This window comes from Eumetopias jubatus, unplaced genomic scaffold (assembly GCF_037043125.1).
Source record: "Eumetopias jubatus isolate StellerSeaLion01/CBP00866 unplaced genomic scaffold, mEumJub1_p1.0 scaffold_13, whole genome shotgun sequence".
In the NCBI taxonomy this organism is placed as follows: Eukaryota; Metazoa; Chordata; class Mammalia; order Carnivora; family Otariidae; genus Eumetopias; species Eumetopias jubatus.
Genome location: NW_028274819.1, coordinates 76318774 through 76339691, shown reverse-complemented (window position 1 = coordinate 76339691; position 20918 = coordinate 76318774). Strand labels below are relative to the sequence as shown.

At 42.2% G+C, this 20918-nt stretch overlaps 1 long non-coding RNA gene across 1 annotated transcript; it reads right to left on the bottom strand.

The window, feature by feature from the left end:
- Positions 1-1935: 1935 nt before the first annotated feature.
- LOC114221506 (uncharacterized) lies at positions 1936-20355 on the bottom strand. Its single transcript, XR_015766655.1, has 4 exons — positions 20145-20355; positions 6951-7918; positions 6254-6390; positions 1936-6150 (listed from the first exon to the last, which is right to left on the bottom strand). It is a non-coding gene; the product is annotated as an uncharacterized LOC114221506 (long non-coding RNA).
- Positions 20356-20918: the final 563 nt, after the last annotated feature.

Genomic DNA, 20918 nt, shown 5'->3' with positions numbered 1-20918 from the left:
CTCAGCCATGGCACTGTTGTTTACCATCGGCCTCCCTGCTACAGTGTGAGCTCCGTGAGGGCAGGGGCATTGGCCGTCCTGTGTCTTCACCACTGGATCCCAAGTCCCCAGGCCAGCGTTTCTCAAACTTTGGTGCCCATGAATGACCTGGGGACCCTGGCAAGCTGCAGATTCTGATTCAGTAGGTCTGGGGTGGTGCCTGACACCCTGCATTTGTTCCAGATGATGCTGATATTACTGGTCCTCTGATCGACTTCGAGTAGCCAAGTCCTGCAGCTCATGTGTGCTCCCTGCCTTTAAACCACCCCCTTCTTTCCATTCCCCCTGCCAGGCCTTCATGGGATCCCCTCGAATCTCTCACTCAGATGACCGGGTCCCCCAGTTCATCTTCCTGCCTCTGTTTCCCAGAGGTTCTGCCCCTGGGCCACACACCTTCAAAGTGTCTTTCTGCAATGTAAGCCTAATCATGTCTCCCCCCTTCTTTTAAAAACATTAGAGACTCCCTGTCACCTTGTAGGAAAAACAAACAAAAAATGAAAACCAAGTTTCTCAGTCTGGCATTCAAGGCTTACCCCTGCCTACTTTTCTGGTCCTACCTCTTCTGTGTCACCATCTTATACCCACACTCTTGCCCTCTCAAAGCCTTTGTGGGTCCTTGAACTCACAAGGCTATTCCATTCCTCCCTACCTTTGCTTAGGCCATTGACTTTCCTTGGAATACCCTCTCCAGCTCCATCTGCCTGATGGAACAGACATCCACACTCTGATACTGTATGAGAAGCATTTCTAGGATTCCTCTCTCATGGAGAATTGGCCACTCCTTCATTTGGGTTCTGCTGCAGCAACTTGTGCTAAACTAGCTTGTTTACAGAGCAGCCTTCTCCTTCCTGCAGTGAGTCCTCTGAGCACAAAATGGCGTCTCACTCATCCCTGTAACCTTCATGCCTGGCACATGGCTGGTACATAAGGCATATGTAACATGAATGAATGAGTGTTACCATGCTCTGCTCTAAATGCCATATTTTAAGGGGGGGTTCTTTGACACAGTGGAGTCCTTCTAAGGAAGGATCATCAGCATTGGCCCAAAATCCCCACGAGACACAGTTCAAAAAATGGTCTAAACATGAAGCTTGGAGAAAAAGATGTGTCTGCACATAGTAGGTACTCAATAAATATTTATGGAATGAATGAACAAATGAGTCATAAGAGCTCTCTTCAGATGGAACTGTCAAGTAAAAGAGAGATGGCATGCATTCTGAATTATCTGTAGTTCCAGGAGCTCAAACATTATATCAAAGGCAGAGATCTCAGTCCGATAAAATGATGAATTTTCCAACAAGACCAAGATGTACCAAATTTCACTTTTTCTAGGAGCCACCTAAATGATCTCCTTCTTTTACAAATATAAAAACTAAGTGACACGACTTAAGTCTCTGGACCAGTGAGAGTTATTTTTGTGGCAAATGACAGAAAGAAAGTTAAGTTGTGGGTGATTTATTGCCTCGGATGGAGTCATTAGGTGCCCCTCTTTCTCCTCCCAGCCCCGGCCTTCCCCTGTGCTGACTTCAGTGTAAAGACCCTCCTCTCCCCACCCCCACCATAGCTCCCAGCTCACCTCTCCCTCCCCCATTTCAGCCCTCCTCTAACGGAACCATCTGGAACGGTGGCCGAGCGAAGCCCATGGCCCCAGGAAAGTGGTTCTCTGGTGGAACAGAGGATCACATAGCAATGCTGGACCCAGTGCACCTGAGGGAGCGGGGGCAGGGACAGGGCTGAGAATGGAGGAGAGGGCAATTTCCCAGACTAAGACGGGCTAAGGGGTACCCAAAGGAAAAATAAGAGCTGGAGGAGAAAAACCACAGTTAGCCATCACGGCCTAAATCCTTGCTCCTACAATAAAACATGTACACTGCATTCAATATTCCATTTTTTGCACATAATAACAACTGGTTGTTAAAAACATAATAACAACTGGTTATTGCACATAATAACAACTGGTTATTAAAAACTCCCAAGCAGGGGCGCCTGGGTGGCTCAGTTGGTTGAGCGACTGTCTTCGGCTCAGGTCATGGTTCCAGGGTCCTGGTATTGAGTCCACATCAGGCTCCCCCTGCTCTGTGGGGAGTCTATTTCTTCCTCTCCCTCTGCTCCCCCTGCTTGTGCACGCTCTCTCTCTCTCTGTCAAATAAATAAATAAAATCTTAAAAAAAAAAAAAAGAACTCCCAAGCAATTCAACCTACATTTTACTAACCTGGTAAGAATTCACTAGACCAGTTGCGCATTGACCTTCTTTATTCATTTCTTCAAAAAAAATTTATTGTATTGAGGATATAATGATGAAAAAAAAACTGTCCTCATGAAGCTTACGATCTCATAGAGCAGGCAAATAAGTACAAAAACAATTGCAGAGCAAGTGCCAAGTAGTGTGAAGAAATAACCTATTTCCATATGACCGTACCAAGGTATAAAAAGATAAGCAAAAGTTTAACCAAGCTTCTTCACGACTAAATATCTGTTTTCTTTGTTAACTTGACCGGCTGCATCTCTGAGTGATGATACAGATTGGCCGAAAAGTTATTTTTTGCTGAAGTAATCTCAATGTTTCCCTGGCCTACCAGAAGAAGAAACACTATCCACCGGCTTGGAGCACTCGGTCGCAAACCTAACAAACACTCACGGACGTCCCATTGTGGACACTGAGGTCACCACCTTCAGAGCACAGAAAACAACAGATTACTTTAGATGAAATGAGCAGCTCCTATCAGTGGCTGGGTCTATAAAGAATAAAAAAAGGAGAAAGTGAGGAGAAAAGCAATGTCTTGATTTCCACACCATTTAATTGCTTGTGTCACCCATACTTCCGACTATGGTCTTGTTTCACTTATTTCTCTCGGGTGGATGTTTTGAACTTCTAGCATGATCCCACAAGGGGTGTGACCTCTCAGATGTCCCCTTTGTTGTGGACATTCTTTACGCCATCTGTAGTGACATGGCATACTACTCATCCTTCCGAATCTGCACATGAGGACGTTTGGGTGAGACTCCTCTCGGGAGGAGAACACCAATGCTCTATGTTACTTGTCTCTCCAGCCTCGATCATATATTTCAAGTTAGTTAGGTCCCGGATAATGGCAGGGGTAGTTGGGTTACAAAGTTTACCAGGCTTCTATTCTCTGCCTTTCACCTGATTTTTAAAAATTTTCCTGTTGCTTATTGAAATCTTAGCCACTATTAAGAAGCACACTGTACTTACACTGAGTCAGGGAACATCTAGGAAACTACTCTGGATTATTTCGTTATCCCTCTTACAGGAAGCCCAGATGTGCTACATTCAGGTGACCTAAGAGGCAAGGGGTTCCATTGTAATTGCTGGCCCACAATGTGGGCCCAGCTGGGCTGACATTTTAATTTGTCTCTTTTGTGGCTTCCATTATCCTGGGGACCAAGGTATAAACGTGTCTGGAATCACAATTTGTGGAAAGTTAGTAAAATTTTGGAACAGTGCCAGGACCATTCAGTGCTTGGGATGGATTTCTTGGAGTCTCTCCAATTGTATGGGTTGTCCATTGTGCCATGTGGCCAGACTTGAGTCTAGAGTAGACAATTAAGATGAAATTATGTTTACTGCAGCCCAGTTGCACAATGGAAAAAAACTAAGGTGATCGGTCTGGAGAGGGTCGCTTCTGTGTTTTAGGAGACTGTTGAAGTTTCCACAGAGGAATGCTGCTTGCGTGTGGTGAAGCTTGGGGGTGCTTAGAAAGCAGTTACTATATAAATATAAAAGATGATTTAAAACAGAAATGATGGCTGAGGCTGGAAAGGCTCTGGGTTTTGGCAAATGTGCTGTCTACTGAAAACGAAGGTAGCTTGATGCGATAAACAAAAGCATGGCATTCTGGTTCAGCCTGGGTTGGTAACCCAGCTTCACCACTTTTTGGCTGGAAGACTCTGAAAAATTTCGCTGCTTCTCAGAAAAGCAACAGTATCGTGAAGTTAGGGTTAAATTAGGTAATACATACAAAACATTTAGTATAATGACTGACGCTACAAAGTGTTCTGCCAAGTCTTGTAAGTAGACAATTTAAAACGTTATATAAATCCAGTGGCTTATAAGTCTTTTAGGGTCTCAGACCTCCCTGGGAACTTGATGAAAATTATGGGTCCTTGTCCCTCAGGGGGGAAATGCGCATATACAAAATTTTTGTGCACAGTTTTAGGGAATTCAAAGACACGAGGCTGTACAACCATAGACTTTAGGTGAAGATCCTTTGTTCTAGGGCTAGGTCCATTCCAAAGAGAGAAAGAAAGTCCTCAGTTTTATTTATTTTGTATAATTTTTGATCATTTATAATCATAGTTACATAGCTTTTTAGATGAGGAAGAGATTTTTTTTAAGATTTTATTTATTTATTTCAGAGAGAGCAAGAGAGCACGAGCAGGGGGAGCAGCAGGCAGAGGGAGAGGGAGAAGCAGGCTCCCCGCTGAGCGAGGCTCGAACCCAGCACCCTGAGATCATGACCTGAGTTGAAGGCAGATGCTTAACTGAGCCACCCAGGCGCCCCTGAGGAAGGGATTTTAGCTAGTCTAAATCCCCTCCGTCTTTTTTGGAATAACAACATTAAAATCCTAAGAAAATATCTGGTGTTTCAGATAAACAGGGAACTCGATCAATTTCACATTTCTATAATTTAAAAGATAAGTTCTCTTTTTATCACCTACCCTTCATTTGGAGATATTCCTTAAGATGTCTCATATTTCCCCTCTGTTCCTAACCCTGTGCTCTGAGATACATTCCCCTCAGAAGTTCACGTCCATTCAAAGCCCCACGATGAATACAATGACCATTTTCTCTGTGTATTTTAATTAGCATATCAAAACCTACCCTGCTGTACCCATTTGATATTGTGCTATTTGTTGAACTGTACTGCTAGAGTATAACTTCATCAGGTAGGAATTTGTATTAACAGAGTTATCAAGCCCCTATAATGGGATAGGCTCCGTTCCTTCCTCCTAGGATACACGAATGAATAGAACCCAGACAGAGACGTGTGCCTCATACAGCTTACATGTATGTAAGGATGAAAATGATCTTTTCTTTCGGACGAATATGACTGGGGTTGAGATTGTATTCGTGGACGGGAACAGAGGTAACCCGCAAGTTTTCAAACAAGCGAACATCACCAAAGCCTCCACTGCCATTCCTCAAGGACACCTGCCTTCATTTGCTTAAACAAGAGTTAGCCACATGGACAGCACTAAGCACGGACTAGCCAAAGTGTGTCCAGGCAAAATCCCACCCATAACTTCCCTCTGACAGGAGCAAGAACTATAGCGCTAAATCAGCCATGTTCGGGAGGTCATCCCTTGGTTTTCCATTGCAAAATGTTTTTAAGCACTTCTACTTTATTTCTAGGATACTTTGGGTGGCTTTTGAGGAGAAGGTGAGCAAGAGAGTGAAGGTCCTGAGGTTTAGCAGTTTGCTGTAGTTAGAGCGGAGCAGGGAATCTGGCTGACAATGTGGAGAAGCAGCAGATTAATTCAAGGGATAGGAGACTGGAGCATGAAAAACTGGAAGGAGCTCGGATAAGTGACAGGGCCAAAGGCAAGAGACATTAAAAGGCTTCAAAATCCTGTGCTCTTGTTCAGTCTGCTTCGCAGTGACGACACAGACGCAGTGTCACTAACATGTTGCTGGGATCCACAGGCTCTGAGCAACTCACCTGACCTCACTCGGAATAGGGGTAGGATGATGTTGCTGCAGCCCCGAGGACAAAGGACAAAGACAACGGAGTTGAGGTGGTGCTGGCAGGTTGGGGCTAGAGCCTCCAGTCACCTCAGTTTCTTTCCTGTCTAGGGGAAGAGACCGCGGGGCTCCATTCTGAAGCTACTCTGGTTGGCCAGGGTTACAGAAACTATGGTGCCGACACACCCATGCATCTGCCTTCCCTTCTTTGCTTTTGTGACCTAGAAAAAATCTTACCCATTTTTGTTACCCTCCACATCCGGAACTTTATCCTTGTCTGGTTAAGTATACTCCCTAGTTCTTGGGAAAAGGGGAGACACTCTTCTTGGTGTTATCAGGAGGATCCAACTCAGACTTTGCTCCAGCCCTTTCATACCTGAGATGTCACCGTGCAGTGGGCTAAGACCTATAGCGGAAAAGCAAAACTTACGTTCACGACATCTGAAGAAGGTGAAATCAACCTAAATGAGTGGCATCATTTGCTTAAGAGAACAAAAGCATTTACTTACGACTGGGTAATGCAGTGACCTTTCTTATGTGCGCCCATAATTTGCAAGCCACAATATTTTTGGCAGATGACTTGCTTATCTCCTCTCCCAGTGAACGCTTTGACAGACAACAGTGTAAATATCCAGCAGCCTGGGTCCTTGGTTTTGTAAACAACGAGGAAAGAAATAAGGCATTTTGCCTGATGACCAAGGCAGACTCACAAATAGGCTTCTATAAACAGAGGGCAATTGTAAAAGGCAAAGATGACAGAACCGATGGCTTGATCCATGCTTTATATATCTTGCCCATTACACCACCCGGAGGACCCTCTCAGCCCAAACCCATATTTAAAAAAAAAAAAAAAAAAAACAGATCTATTAATACAATTGGGCTCTTGCTTGAGTCATACAGAATATATCAGGCATATTATCTTTCATGATTTTGTTCATGACACAAAAGGTAGTTGCCTCCCACAGACTGAAACTGGAGATCCTCAGCTGTGGGCTAGTAGGCAAAACACTTCAAATATTTCGAGCCACTTTATCTCAGAATTCCAGCTCTCCAACGGAAATCATATAAGCTGGCCAACTGCAGTTCTTCAGTTAAAACCTTAAATAATAATGATGACTGGTATCTCTAGCTTAGAAAAAAGAATTTATTCAGCACAAGATACATAAAGGTGTATATACTCATATATGCATGTGTGCACACGCTCACCTATAAACACGTACAAGCCCAAGTTCCAAAGAAGATCATCTTTCTTCACCTAGAGAGAGGTTAGAATGAAGAATACATTGTTGTCATCTCATTTCTGCAAGTACTTAGGTTCTTCATTAGTCGACGTTATCTCTGACAGAGAGTCCTCTATCTTGGAATGTGATTGGATAGGCTAATGGAAAACGAAAACGTTCTTTGCAAACACAAGTGCAATAAAGATGCTTAATGATAAACCTTGCATGTTATCAAGTACTCGAGGCCCTTTTAAATCAAAACAAGCAATGGTAAAGGGTATCAGGGAACCCAGAACATTAAAATTCAAGTAAATTTCAATTCCTCTTGGAAAACAGCATGATTGTTGTATGAAACCTTTTTTAAAAATAATGATAGCTAACATTTGTTGAGTGCTCAGAACCAGACGATGCATTGTTCTATGCACTTTACATATATTTTTTCACTTACTCCTCAAAAAACCCTATAAGTTTAAGTACTAAACAATGAAATTTGAAGAATTTTTTAACAGTAACTAGATTACACAATACTGTGATAGAACAAAAAGTTTGCAGTTTCACCTTTACAGAGCTCTTAGACAATATATTCCAGGTCACAGCTAAAGTTATCCTTGTATAATAGGTGAATGTTTCCATGTGTTTCCATTCCTCAGCATTCTAGTTCCTGACAGACATGTGCATCTCTGGATGTTCATGCTTTCTCGGAGAAACAGAAAATGCAAAGCGACCAGTCTTGTCTATACAGAAATAACAGGAGAGTTACCTCGTCCACAGCAAGTCCAACACAACCAAAGCCTTCCAGTATTGCCCAGGGAGAAGCACTTTTTCCTTTGGCTCCCCATCCACAGCATTTTCAAAGGTGGGGGGCAAGGTACACCCGCAAAGATGATCCTCATTGATAAGGTGAAGTACCTCCTTCATTTTCTAAGGGCTTAACGTAGCCTTAGAACTGTTTTCCTAGGAGATAAAGGGTCAAGGGTTGCTGAGCGGCAAATGAGCCCAATATAAAGGAGAGAAAGAGAGAAGGGGGAGGAGAGAAGCTGATTTTAGGAAGGGAAAGCAGTAGACAAGACATTTGAGGTATAGGAATGAAAACCAAGAAAAGCCCAGATCTATTAAGGCTAGTGATGAAACAGCTTGGTCATTGAGGCACTTTTCCACATCTGGCAAGTCGAAGCAAATTAAAACACTTACACGTGGGAACACCTGGGTGGCTCAGTCGGTTAAGCGGCTGCCTTTGGCTCAGGTCATGCTCCTGGGGCGCTGGGATCCAGCCCCATGTCAGGCTCTCTGCTCAGCAGGGAGTCTGCTTCTCCCTCTCCCTTTGCCCCTCCCCCTGCTCCTGCTCTCACTCTCTCCCTCTCTCTCTCTCTCAAATAAATAAATAAAGTCTTCAGAGAAAAAAAAAACACACTTACATGTGTTTATATTTCCAAAACAAAATGACCTCCTAGTATATGCCTTAATGCCCCATAAAGACCACCACAGTGATCTTTAACCTGCAAATTGACACAAAGTCACCTTCATTCACTTTATCTTTTTTCTTAACTACTTCGTTCTTGGAAACTTTTAAGGAAATTGAACTTTTTCTAAAGGCTTAACATAGCCTCAGAACTATTTACTTAGGGGATAAAGGGTCAAGGGTTGCTGAGCTGCAAATGAGCCCAATATAAGGGAAAGAAAGAGAGAAGGGGGTCTTTTGAACTTTGATTTCTGTTTCTTCTTACTTTTTAAAAATTCTTTTTGGTTCAGAAATCCTAGACCATCATTAAACTGGGCGAGCAGGCATTAAGTCTGAATGAAGGATAGAGTGGGAAGGGAGAACGCTTTTTGCCTCTCTTCATATAGACGACTTAGAATCTTTTGGGCATTAAACCCAATTTGGGTAATAGATGACTGATCCCCACTCTCCAACTAAGAATGCAAAAAGTTTCTAAAAAGTTTGAGGTTTATGCAGAGCAGACTTTCTTAATGAAATGTGGGCTGTAAGAATTTTTTATGTGCAAAAACTGAAATGGGGTTTTCTCGGCCAGTGAGTTCTACTTCTTTCTTTGGGAATGTCTGACTTTCACATCCATTTACTAATGAGAACTAAAAGTAATACTTCATATTTGTAAGTGCTTGACATGAAAATGAAGGAAGACTGTTTCAGTCAGTCTTGTTTGGTTGAAAGAAACAGAGGTGCAGTCAAGTTACTTCACAGAGGTGGCAGTGGGAGGACACGAGATGGGGGAAGGGAATTGTTACAAGGATACCCAGCAAGGACTGGACCGGAAACCCACCAGGACTGGAGGCATCTCTAAGTACTCGTGTCTTACTGCCTTCACTTTCCTGCTGTGTGTTACTCCGGCTTCCTCAACCTTCACTCTCTATCTGTTCTGATCTTTAAAGTTTGAGCCTGCATATGGTTCACGGCATCCTCCCACAATCTGACTTGGCTGCCAACTGGCTGAGTGTCTTAGCTTCCCATTGCCAAATCTCCAAGAGAGGCATCTGATTGGCCCCACTTATCATTTTAAGCGAGTCTATACAGATGGCTGGCCGGGTTACAGAATGGCTGCCTTCACATCAAGTGTCTACCCTTTGGTCCACTCATTTGAGACAAGGGACAAACACATAGCAAGGAGCATGACTATTTAGAAGGAGGCCCCCAGCAGAAAGATTTCCTCGGAGGAGGATTTGGATGGGGCAGGTGGAGATAAAGGTCCCTAGTTGGCCAGCAGATTATGTGGAAACCAGTGTATTCATCTTCCTTCTGAGAGGAGCTCATCCCAACTGATCACGACATACCTGAACTATTTGTGACCCGGCGCATAAGAGTGACAGCACCACCTTCTTTCCTCTCCCCGTTCCCTCAACTTTATCACCTTCATCGCCACTCCATCTACCACTATCTCCACAACTGACCAAGTGCCTAGGAATCTTCAGACTTCTGTATCAAAACACGAGGAAATTCAACGTAGAGTGCCAGCAACAGTATTTTTCATATTCCAGGACCACTCAGTCGTTTTATTTTAGAGTAATATGCCAGTAGGCAATAAAATATTAGAATAGAGATAATAGATACGACTCTGCCTACTCCAGTGGCATTTATATTAATAGGAATCCAATTAATACAGGTACCCAAACTATATTTGGTGAGTGTTGGGAGATCTAAGTCAGCCGACTTCTCACCGTTTGGTTAACCTAATACAGAGAATTAGTTCAAAGAATATTTACAATAGGGACGCCTGGGTAGTTCAGTCAGTTAAGCTTCTGCCTTCAGCTCGGGTCAGGATCCTGGGGTCCTGGAATCGAGTCCTGCATAGGGCTCCTGGCTCAGTGGGGAGCCTGTTTCTCCCTCTGCTTGCTGCTCCCCCTGCTTGTGCTCTCTCTCTCTGACAAATAAATAAAATCTTTTAAAAAGAGAGAATATTTACGATAATGACTGATTGTATAATGCCAAGGCAGGGTTGCAAAAGACTATAAACCCTGGCATCAAGCAAATATGGATTCAAATCACAGCTGTCTTATAATAACTGTGGGACTTTGGCAAAACTGCTAGCCCCCACAAATTATTTGTAAAGTAGATATAATAATAACCACTTCATAAGGGTTTTGTATATAGTTAGGCAAGATAATGTTTATAATACTATTTTAAAAAATAAATATTTGGACAAGATAATTTAGGCATAAGTTATTGCAAAATGACTGGCACAGAGTAAGCACTCAATATGTGGTAGTAATGGTTTCCATTACTATTACTATTTTGATTATAATATCATTACCATGGGTGTTATGGGGATTGCAGAATAAAGATGAGCGATATGAGGATTATCTTCAAACACTGTACAGTCTTAAGAGAGATGATATAGACGTACATATTAGAAGTGAGGCATACGTAGAATTTGCACATACACAAGTGGAACTCAGCGTAATTGTGGACTAAGTGGGAAACGTTACGTGTGAAATAATGTTTAGTGATAGTCTTTAATCAGGAAAAGGAGGTTCAAACTCTGGTGAATTTTTAATGGAGATCATGCCTCTTCGAAAAGAAAGGAGGGATTGCTCCCGGTGTAAAAGTTTATCTGTTGTAATGTAAAAAGTCAGGATGCCTAGGATTTTCATAACTGGAACATGAACTCTATGGAAAGCATCGAATTGCAAATGGAAAGGACCTACTGGATGGAATACATGGAAGTCACTGTCAGAAACTAGGAGACAGCCCACTGTTTGCGTGTACATTTCACTTCCTCTGGGAAGCCTAAACCAGGCTAGAGTTCCCTGCTGTATGTTCTCTTCCCGTGTTTTCCCTACTAAAATACTCACTACATACTGGCATTACTTGTAAAGTCAATCTTCTGTGCTCGGTGGTAAGTTCTGTAAGACCCTGATGCACTATTCATCACTTTATTTGTGCAACTAGCCAAGTTCCTGGTACATGGTAGGTACACCACAAACGTATGCTGAGTGAACGAATGCATGAATGCAAGAATGAATCAAGTAACGAACACGGAGTTCAGAGGTGATTTCATCATATACTGTTCTGCATTGTTCTCTAATATTTATAAGGGTTAGTCCTGACTTCCTGTTGACATTATAAATTGCACTGAGACACGGCAAGAATTCTGCATCGTATGTCTCTACAACTACGAGACATCCAATTACAGGCATAAATCCTCAAAGGGCCTTTCTGAGCTCTTTACTAATAATTCTTTTTACCCCCTACTCTCCATATTCTATCTTCTATTTTCTATACCAATGCAGAGATTATACCTCAGTCTCACTATTAGATTATAAACAGGTCTTTGTTATTTTTATCACCAGGACTTACAACTTGGTAAAGGCCCCATAAATAAACGAGTGAATAAGGGAATATTTGGACAGCATATACTCCAAAGCATACTATCAAACCTTGCAGCCTTCTAGAACCTCACAAATTGCTGTTGTGATTCCAAGCTTACCGTTCATGTAGAAATATATCATCTCAAGCCAACATTTTATCTTTGAAATTGCTGTCTTTGTTGTTACCATTCACACAAATGTTGGAAGTTTTTTCTTGCTAACAAGGCAAATTTTACCTTTGCATGAAAATATTTTTTAAGATTTATTTATTTATTTGAGAGAGAAAGAGTGTGTGTGCATGTGCGTGAGCACAAGGGGGAGGAAGGGGCAGAGGGAGAGAGAGAGAGAGAATCTCCAGCAGACTCCCGACTGAGCGCAAAGCCCAATGTGGGGCTTGATCCCAGGACCCTGAGCTCATGACCTGAGCCGAAACCAAGAGTTGGACGCTTAACCGACTGAGCCACCCAGGTGTCCCTGCATGAGAATATTTTTACAATTTTAGGATAACTTGAGAACTTTTGTTGATAAAAATAACATGCTCACTTGCTCTCTAGTTAACAAACCCTAATACATCCGATCATTTCATCCAATAAGCTTTTTTGAGCACCTCTTAGGTTCCAAGCACTTGAATTACTCAGATGCAAAAGACTCGTCCCTGAAGAAGGTCAAAGTCTTCATGTACCACAGTCACATTCAGAGGGTCTGAAAGTTGAAGTGTAGACTGTTCCTTTCCAAGGGCCCCTTCAGTCTCACCTCTGTCCTGCATGTTGACTCCTGCAAATCCTTCACAATAGACTACTACTGTATTGAAGGCTTCTGAGTCTGCAAATTATAATTCTTCTGTACTCCCATTAATTAGATCCTGCTCTCAAACCTCCTTACTGTCATGTGGATTTTTTCTATTTTATCCATCCACTTTCCTTTTTAACGCCTAGACAGCATATTTCACAACAATCTTTCTTTAAAATATATAAAATATCTCTCTGTCTGAGTTTCCTCACCTCTAAAAGAAGGATATTGAGAATTTGGGACAATGAATTTGGAATACCAAGGAGACGAACAGGCTAACAAGGAGAAATAATCCCTGAGCGAACAAAGGAAAACCAACACAACTCTGACAATTTTGAGAAGAGAACTGATTTTACTTTCTCCCTGACTATTTGAAGAAATGCTCCTACTTCTCCTATATCCTGCTTATACTAGATTCTCATGGAAATACTAAGACAAAACAGATCCACAGAATTTTAGAGCTTGAAAAGGTCTTCACAATTCTCTACTCCAACGTGGATTATCCACAAATATAATGAATTTTAAACCTTAGGGTCCATTGCTAGCATTGGCCCCTTCCAAGGCCCTGGGAGAGGGCCAAGCAATGTGTTCACATGGTCATATTTTTAATTAAATATCAAAAGTAAGCTATTTTAACCATTATTGGTAAAGACCACAGTTCTTGCAGCCCAACATACCACCTTCAAACTCCCCCTTGTGCTGGAGGAACTGGGAAAGCTGTGGGTATTTTTGTTGCTCTGGCTAAGGAGCAGCTGAGATGGAGACGCTACTGGCAGGAGTTTACTGGTTATATACACATATATGTGGATCACAGCCATTTCAGTATGTGGTTGTTCCTTTGAGTTGTTCCATTGTGAGGATGAAGTCTAAATAGTCCACTGTCCATTGGGCCAATTTACTGGCATCTTGTCACAAAGATGTAGGGTTACAGGCTGTTTCACGATGCATATATATCTTAGGGCACTCAGCACTGGAAATGTATGGTAAGGAAAAGAAAAAATTATCTTTCTATTCTCTTTGGAGAAGATAATATTGCAGGGGCACCTGGGTGGCTCAGTCGGTTAAGCATCTGCATTCAGCTCAGATCAGATCCCGGAGACCCGGGATCGAGCCCAGCATCGAGCTCCCTGCTCAGCGGGAAGCCTGCTTCTCCCTCCCCCACTCCTCCTGCTTGTGTTCCCTCTCTTGCTGTCTCTATCTCTGTGTCAAATAAATAAATAAAATCTTTTTTTTAAAAAAAGATAATATTGCAAAAATCATTGTCATATGAAGAGGGAATCAGCCCCCCAAATGTAGGAAAAACGTAATAAAGGGTTGTATCAGATAGTTAATTAATAAACATTTATTTGAATTTTGTGATGTTTATGGTATTTTCACCCTTTTAAAATTTGTTGTGATTTCGTTACTTATTTTAAGTATTCACTTTCATAACTAATCTTGAATCTATAATTTTACATTCTTTTCTTTAAAAAAATTATATAAGCTTTAGTCTCCCTAAAACCTGGATTTGGCCCTGGCCCTACTTAATCACCTCTCCACATTTAACAGGTGAGGCCCAGCCATATCACATAGTTCATAGCCATACTGAACTAAACCCTAGGTCTTCCGACTTTCTGTCCATTGCTATTTTAACCCACGTTATCTTACTTTTGAGAAGTACCCCAACGATCAAAGATCTCCACTTTAAAAAAAAAAAAAAAGGAGGGCGCCTGGGTGGCTCAGTTGGTTAAGTGACTGCTTGCAGCTCAGGTCATGATCCTGGAGTCCCGGGATCAAGTCCCGCATCGGGCTCCCTGCTCAGCAGGGAGTCTGCTTCTCCCTCTGACCCTCCTCCCTCTCGTGCTCTCTGTCTCTCATTCTCTCTCTCTCAAATAAATAAATAAAATCTTTAAAAAATAAAGAGCAAATAAAAAAAAAATCCCCTGACCACAATATGTAATAATAATAATAAACATTTATATAGCATTTCTTATATGTTAGGCATTGTTTGAAAGTGTTTTACATATAGCTCATTTAATCCTCAAAACAACTCTGTGACTAAGCTAATATTAATATCCTCATTTTCAGAACAAAAATTCGTCCATTGATTGGTTAAGTAAGTAGAGCAAGGTCACAGTGTGTTATGCAGAGAGCATAACATCCCCTGTATTGTGAAGCTAGCAGCAAACATTTTCTGTGGCACTTTGTTGTTCTTACAAATGTCCTAGGCACTTCGTTGAACACTCTAGTGCATTATCTCATTCAATCTTTACGATCACCTTGTAAGATACACAGCATTATGACTCCATCTTAGAGACGAGAAATAGAAGTGTAGAGAAATTAAACGACTTGCCCAAGGTCATGTGTCTCATAAGGGCAAAGTCAGTACTCAAATCCAAGCCTGACTCTAGGGCCAGGGCTTTTAGTCTCTCCATGATCATGCCCATCAAAGAAAACACCCTCAGGGGAGACGAACCATGAGAGATGATGGACTCTGAAAAACAAACTGAGGGTTCTAAGGGGAGGGGGGTAGGGGGATGGGTTAGCCTGGTGATGGGTATTGAGGAGGGCACGTTCTGCATGGAGCACTGGGTGTTATGAACAATGAATCATGGAACACTGCACCAAAAACTAATGATGTAATATATGGTGATTAACATAACAATAAAAAAATTAAAAAAAAAAAAAAAAGAAAACACCCTCAGTGTCCTTCTACTATTGCCACACTCCCTGGGCTCCCTTTCTCCTAAAATTACAATTAGAATGGGTAATTGGGCAGAATTAGATTAAAGACTGGGGTTAGGGGCGCCTGGGTGACTCAGTTGTTAAGTGTCTGTCTTCGGCTCAGGTCATGGTCCCAGGGTCCTGGGATCGAGCCCTGCATCAGCCTCTCTGCTTGGCAGGGAGCCTGCTTCTTCCTCTTCCTCTGCCTCTCGCCCTGCTTGTGAACTCTCTCTCTCTCTCTCTGTCAAGTAAATAAATAAAATCTTAAAAAAAACAAAGACTGGGGTTAGCAGCATAAAGGACATAGTAGCCCCCTTAGATAATCCGTCCTCCACCTTGTGGGATGCACACACGCACACACACATATATACACGCATATATACACATAATCCCATTGTACACACACACACATTTGGATCTTAGTGGAATAATTGTTCTTTGGAAAATGAGCTTTGGTAAGAATTTTCTTGGTGGAGATGTGGGTGGGTGGGTGGGTGGATGTGTGAGGGCATGTACCTATATATCATGATATACCTTGCATCTGCTTCCTGTCCTCAACTTTTGCTGTCCCTTAGAGATGGCAAATTTATTTTTGATTCATATTCTGTGATAAAGTTAAGAATGGCAATCAGCAGATCAGTGATTGAGAAGCTGAAGAAAGTTTATAGAGGTGGCAAATCCCTACAAACGGCAAGAAGATAACATAAATATAATGGCAAAATGTAACCGCCAGGGAGTGACAGAGACCTGGGTAGAGTAGAGAGTACTTGTCCAAACCCGAATAGCAGGTACTGGGCTCCAGCAAAAGGTTGCCATGTGGCAATAGGAGCTTGCTTGGTGTGACCAGATCTGACAATTTTTCAAGAGAAACTGGAAATCTAGATTTGGGGTGTAAAATCTCCTAACTTGCAAAAATTTTAAAGTAATTCAATTTTTTTTTTTTTTTTAAGAGCACTGTGCTGGCTCACATTGTGCAGGCCAAACGACAACAAACCCCACATCTGTAGGCCTCTCCCTGGAAGTCTGCTTTGTATGGAGTTAAATGCAGGGAACTCTGAAATGGGAAATTACAAGAAACAACCTACAGAAATTTGGATCTTGGTGGAATATTTGTTCTTTGACAAATGAGCTTTGGTAAGAATTTTCTTGGTGGGGGTGGGTGATTCAGGGTGTGGGATGGAAATGGGCACTAAAACCATAGCCCTTTTGGATCAGATCCTCTTAATTTCTCCTTTGGAGTGGCATTGGTCTTGGGCCTTGGGGGAAAAAAAAATACCAGGAATCTAATTAACAGCTCAAAGGGAGCAATCAATTTACAATTGTCTGAAGTGCAAATTCCTTTGCGCACAAAACAAATTACAGTATTTGCAAATTTGTAAATAATGCAGCACTTTCTACGATCCAAATGCTTTGGGTGCCCCCGGGGAGAAGGAAAAAGAAGTCTGAGAAGGCAAAATGTTAGAAAATGACCTATTGTCTCAAGAAATGGAATTTAAAAAATATCTTTAGTAATTGATTTTTTTCAATTGAATCCTTATTTAGGAGCTATAAAGGGGCCCAGTTCTTAGGTCAGTACGAGAATATCTAAAGAAGTAAACAATTTCAAGTCCAAAAGTCACAGCATGCTATTAACAGGGTAGCTTCTTTCAAAATTACTAAACAGGAAACGTTGCCCCCAACCTTCCCTACACCCTGAGTTTCTGGCAAAAACTTCCATTTTATAAAGGCAATAGCAAGGCCCAGGCATAATAATCATTATGTTCAATGTCGGAGAAGGAATCGGTGACAGATAAGGACATGAATCCAGCCAATCTGCTCCAAAGCAATGGTTTTGTGAACTGCTCAATTCATAAATATTTATTGGGGCCCTTTTATAAGATGCTATCACTGTTATTCAAGATTCAAAAGACACCCTGGAAGAATGTATGGTGTATTTAGGCAAGTAAGGAGTGAAAACTCATTATTTTTTTTCCAAGACTTTTAAAGCATACTCAACTTCCTGTTGAGCTAGGAATTGAGAATACAAAGTAGGGGTGCCTGGGTGGCTTAGTCGGTTAAGCGTCTGTCTTCAGCTCAGGTCATGATCTTGGGGTCCTGGGATCAGCCCCAGCTGGTTCCCTGCTCTGCTGCTCCCCTCACCCTCAAATAAATAAATAAAATCTTTTTTTAAAAAAAGGATACAAAGTAAATGTAACTTCATCTCTGCCCTCAAGGTGTTCACAATCTAATGGAGAAAACAGGATTTAAGCCAATCATTTCAAGACTGAGATTGTGCTAAAGAAGAGATAAGAGGGTGACACTATAGACACTTGGACAAGTGCTTGACTCCACCAGGAGATCTTTCAACAGGAGATGAAAATCACCAGGCGGAAGGGCGAGGAAAGCATTAGAAGTGGAGGTAAATGGACTATTTATGGGCCTGAAGCAGGAGAATGACAGTTCAGATGTGTGCTTTCCAAATGATTCTCTCCCCTGTGTTCTCATTCACTGTGGGATGAGTACAAATTGGTTAAAACTTTCCACAAAATATTTTAGCAAATTGTAACAAGAGCCTTAAAACATATTCACATCCTTTCAGTTTGAAATTCCTTATCTAGGAATCAGAGGGGCTGCCAGAAACTTATGTATGAGGAAGCTTATCATGGTTATTTATAACCATGAAGAACTGGAAACAGCCTCCATGTTCAATAATGGGGTAATGGCTAAAGAAGTTATGGAACATCCAAGCCATATGATTTTAGACATTATGTGGGACAAAAAAAAAAAATCACATTTTAAGAGAATATTTCAAAACAAGCAAAAATTATTTCTGAAAACAATGTCAAACAGTTAATAAAGTATCATCCTAATTTGTAATAAGAAAGTTAAAAAGTACTTCTCAATGTTGGTTGTAATTTTCACCCATATCTTACTTTTCTGAAAGTCTTTCTTATTTTATATATACCCGACAACAAAAGGGAGGGAGTTTCTCCTTGTCCTGTGTGAAATCAAAAGAACTGCATTTTGTTTTCTTCCCTCTTAAGAATGTGATCCAGGATTCACAAGTCACTCTCTTAAGTCACATTCTCTTTATGACATCCAGGCTGTTTAGAAAAGGAAGGGAGACTAGGTAAGGAATGGAAGAGAAAGGAAGAATCCAGAAGTTGAACACTGACATGAGCACAGAGAAGAAGGATGATGGGAGTGGGGGTTGTGAGGACCTGAAGAAAAGGTGGAGGTTGTGTGCTGAGAATGAGTTACCAGACTGAAGATTTTAGGGGTGAACATAGACACATATAAAAGTGTTCAACATAAGAAATGTCACAGTGCAGCACAATGTTAAATGTCAAATAAATGGCCCTCTGGATAATTAATGTTACAAAAGTTTGGAGGAGTTTGGTGGAGAGATCCATCCTTCGGTCACGTACACATATCAATGAAGCTATTCCTCTAAAACCTCCCTTTAGCAATCTTTGTAAGAGCAGGTAGTGGTGTAGATTACACTCTCTTGGCCATCCCTTCTAGGGAATTTAGTTACTGAAGAGCTTAAAGAACGTCACTGTGAAAGGATTTTAACTACGAAGTAAGAGGAAAGGTTATACGAAGAATATGATAGAAAACAATTTGAATCTAAAATACTATTTGAGAAAATTCAATCTCTGCACAAAAATTCACTTCATCCTTCAATATCTCATATCCTTTAAAATGTATTCACAAAAAATCTGCTTTACAAGAGAGAACCAGCCAGGAACATAGCCCAAGAAATTTACCACTAAATGGGGACACATATGTGTTTCAGTTCTTAGGAAAACTGTGCCTTGCTAACTTTCTCCCTGGATTTCTTGGTTCTCTGCATTGAAAAGCAGGTGGTGATTTCTCTCCTTACCTAATTTTCTTGCTTTTACAGTTTCCAACTGATTGTTAAGCACCTTCCCCATACCACTGCTATTCTAGGTTACATATGTCTACAACAGCATCAAGTGACCTTTAGCTATCACTAGTTAAATGGATCAACACGTTTACCCAACCACGTAACTCAGACCCTTCAGGGGTTTTCCAGTCAATTTTAATCTATTTAAACCTGACACTGGCAGATTTCCACTTCCTTTGTTCCTTGTGTAGACTTGGTGTATGTGTGTTGGTCTCTAAAAGGGACAGAGGAGGCAGTTGTTGAAAAATGAGATTGACAGTTTTAACCACACAATTTGGTCTAACAGCTTTGATATGCTAAACTTGCTAGCACCTCCAAGTGTACCTTTCTGATTTTGCATTACAACACCACACTGAATCCCTAAGGAAACGAGGGTTTTTTGTTTGTGTGTGTGTGTGTGTGTGTGTGTGTGCGTGCGTGTGTGTGTTTTAATTAAAAAGAAAAGAAAGAAATGCAAACCAGTGAAACCGTTCTTTTACATCATCTCCAGATTGATTCTGCGAACTGCAGGCCTGCACAAATCCCGGTCCACTAGAGACCTTTAAAAAAAGGAGAAGCTGAGAATACAGATCGTGTTCTAAAGAGCGAAAACAGGTGATGTCATAACGCACAGTCCTGTGTGGTCACAGCCAAGGCCGGGTGGGGAGCTGGGGCTCCAGTGAGCACGCAGCTCCGCGCCAGTGGGCGAAGCAAGTTGTCTCCGGGGCCAGGAGGACACCGGTGGGGACCCGGCACCAATCAGGTTCTCGCTCGGCGCCTGCCTTTGTTCTCACTGGGGACCAGGTTTCCGGGCGTCTCGCGTCGGGAACCCGCATTGGACCCGCACGCGCGTTGCTGGCCTCCTCGAGAGACCTGGCTCCCCCTTTCGCCTGTCCCCCCACACTCTGCCAGCCAGAGCTTTCCCCAGTTACATGTGCCCTCTCTCCCTAGAGCGTGGACGCCAAAATCCTGACTCACCATTTTTAGCTTTGGAAGAGGCAAGTCCTGCCCAATAGTTTACAGACGATTTGTTTTCTGAACCTTCCTTCCCGAGCAAAGCTCTGTTCTCCATGTTTCTGATGAACTGTCTCAGAAAAGGACCGTTGGGTGGGAGGATAAACCTGTCTCTTTGGCCCTTTCGTGCTGGACAAATAAAGGAACTTTCATTGCTGAAAGGACTGCGAGAAGGTGCTTCAGATGGAGGAGGAAACCGCTAAACCAGAGGTTTTGTGTACCCCCCCCCCCGCCAACTCGATTAAGGGTGTAAATATATCTCAAACGCCTACCCTCCCCACCCCCGCCCAAACCTCAGGTAATTGGTCTTTTGCAAAACAAGGCTCAAGATAAACGATGCATAAAGTTCTTTGAGATCCCTGGTTGCCAAGTACTACGTGACTGCAGTCTTCTTTACAGCTAAGCTAAGATTCTGGCTGAGAGAAAGCCTAATCACTGCCCTGAGTGTGTGAACGTTTTAGCTACCGCCCCTCTCCCGTCCCCAACCTTTCTCAAGAAAGCAGGAAATATTTAGCTCAGTTTTAGACCCTCTAGCGAGGCTCTAGCTCCCAGTTTTTTTATCTCACTCTCTTAACCATTTTTGCAGGGACCTAGAGAGGGGGGCGTGGCTTGTCTTCGAGGAGGGGCTGGGCTTCCAGGGATAATTTGCATACGACACACCCTCTCCCTCCTATTGGTGGAGCAGCACAAACTGTATTCCCTTCCACCCCACACTACCTAATTAACCCGCCATCTCTC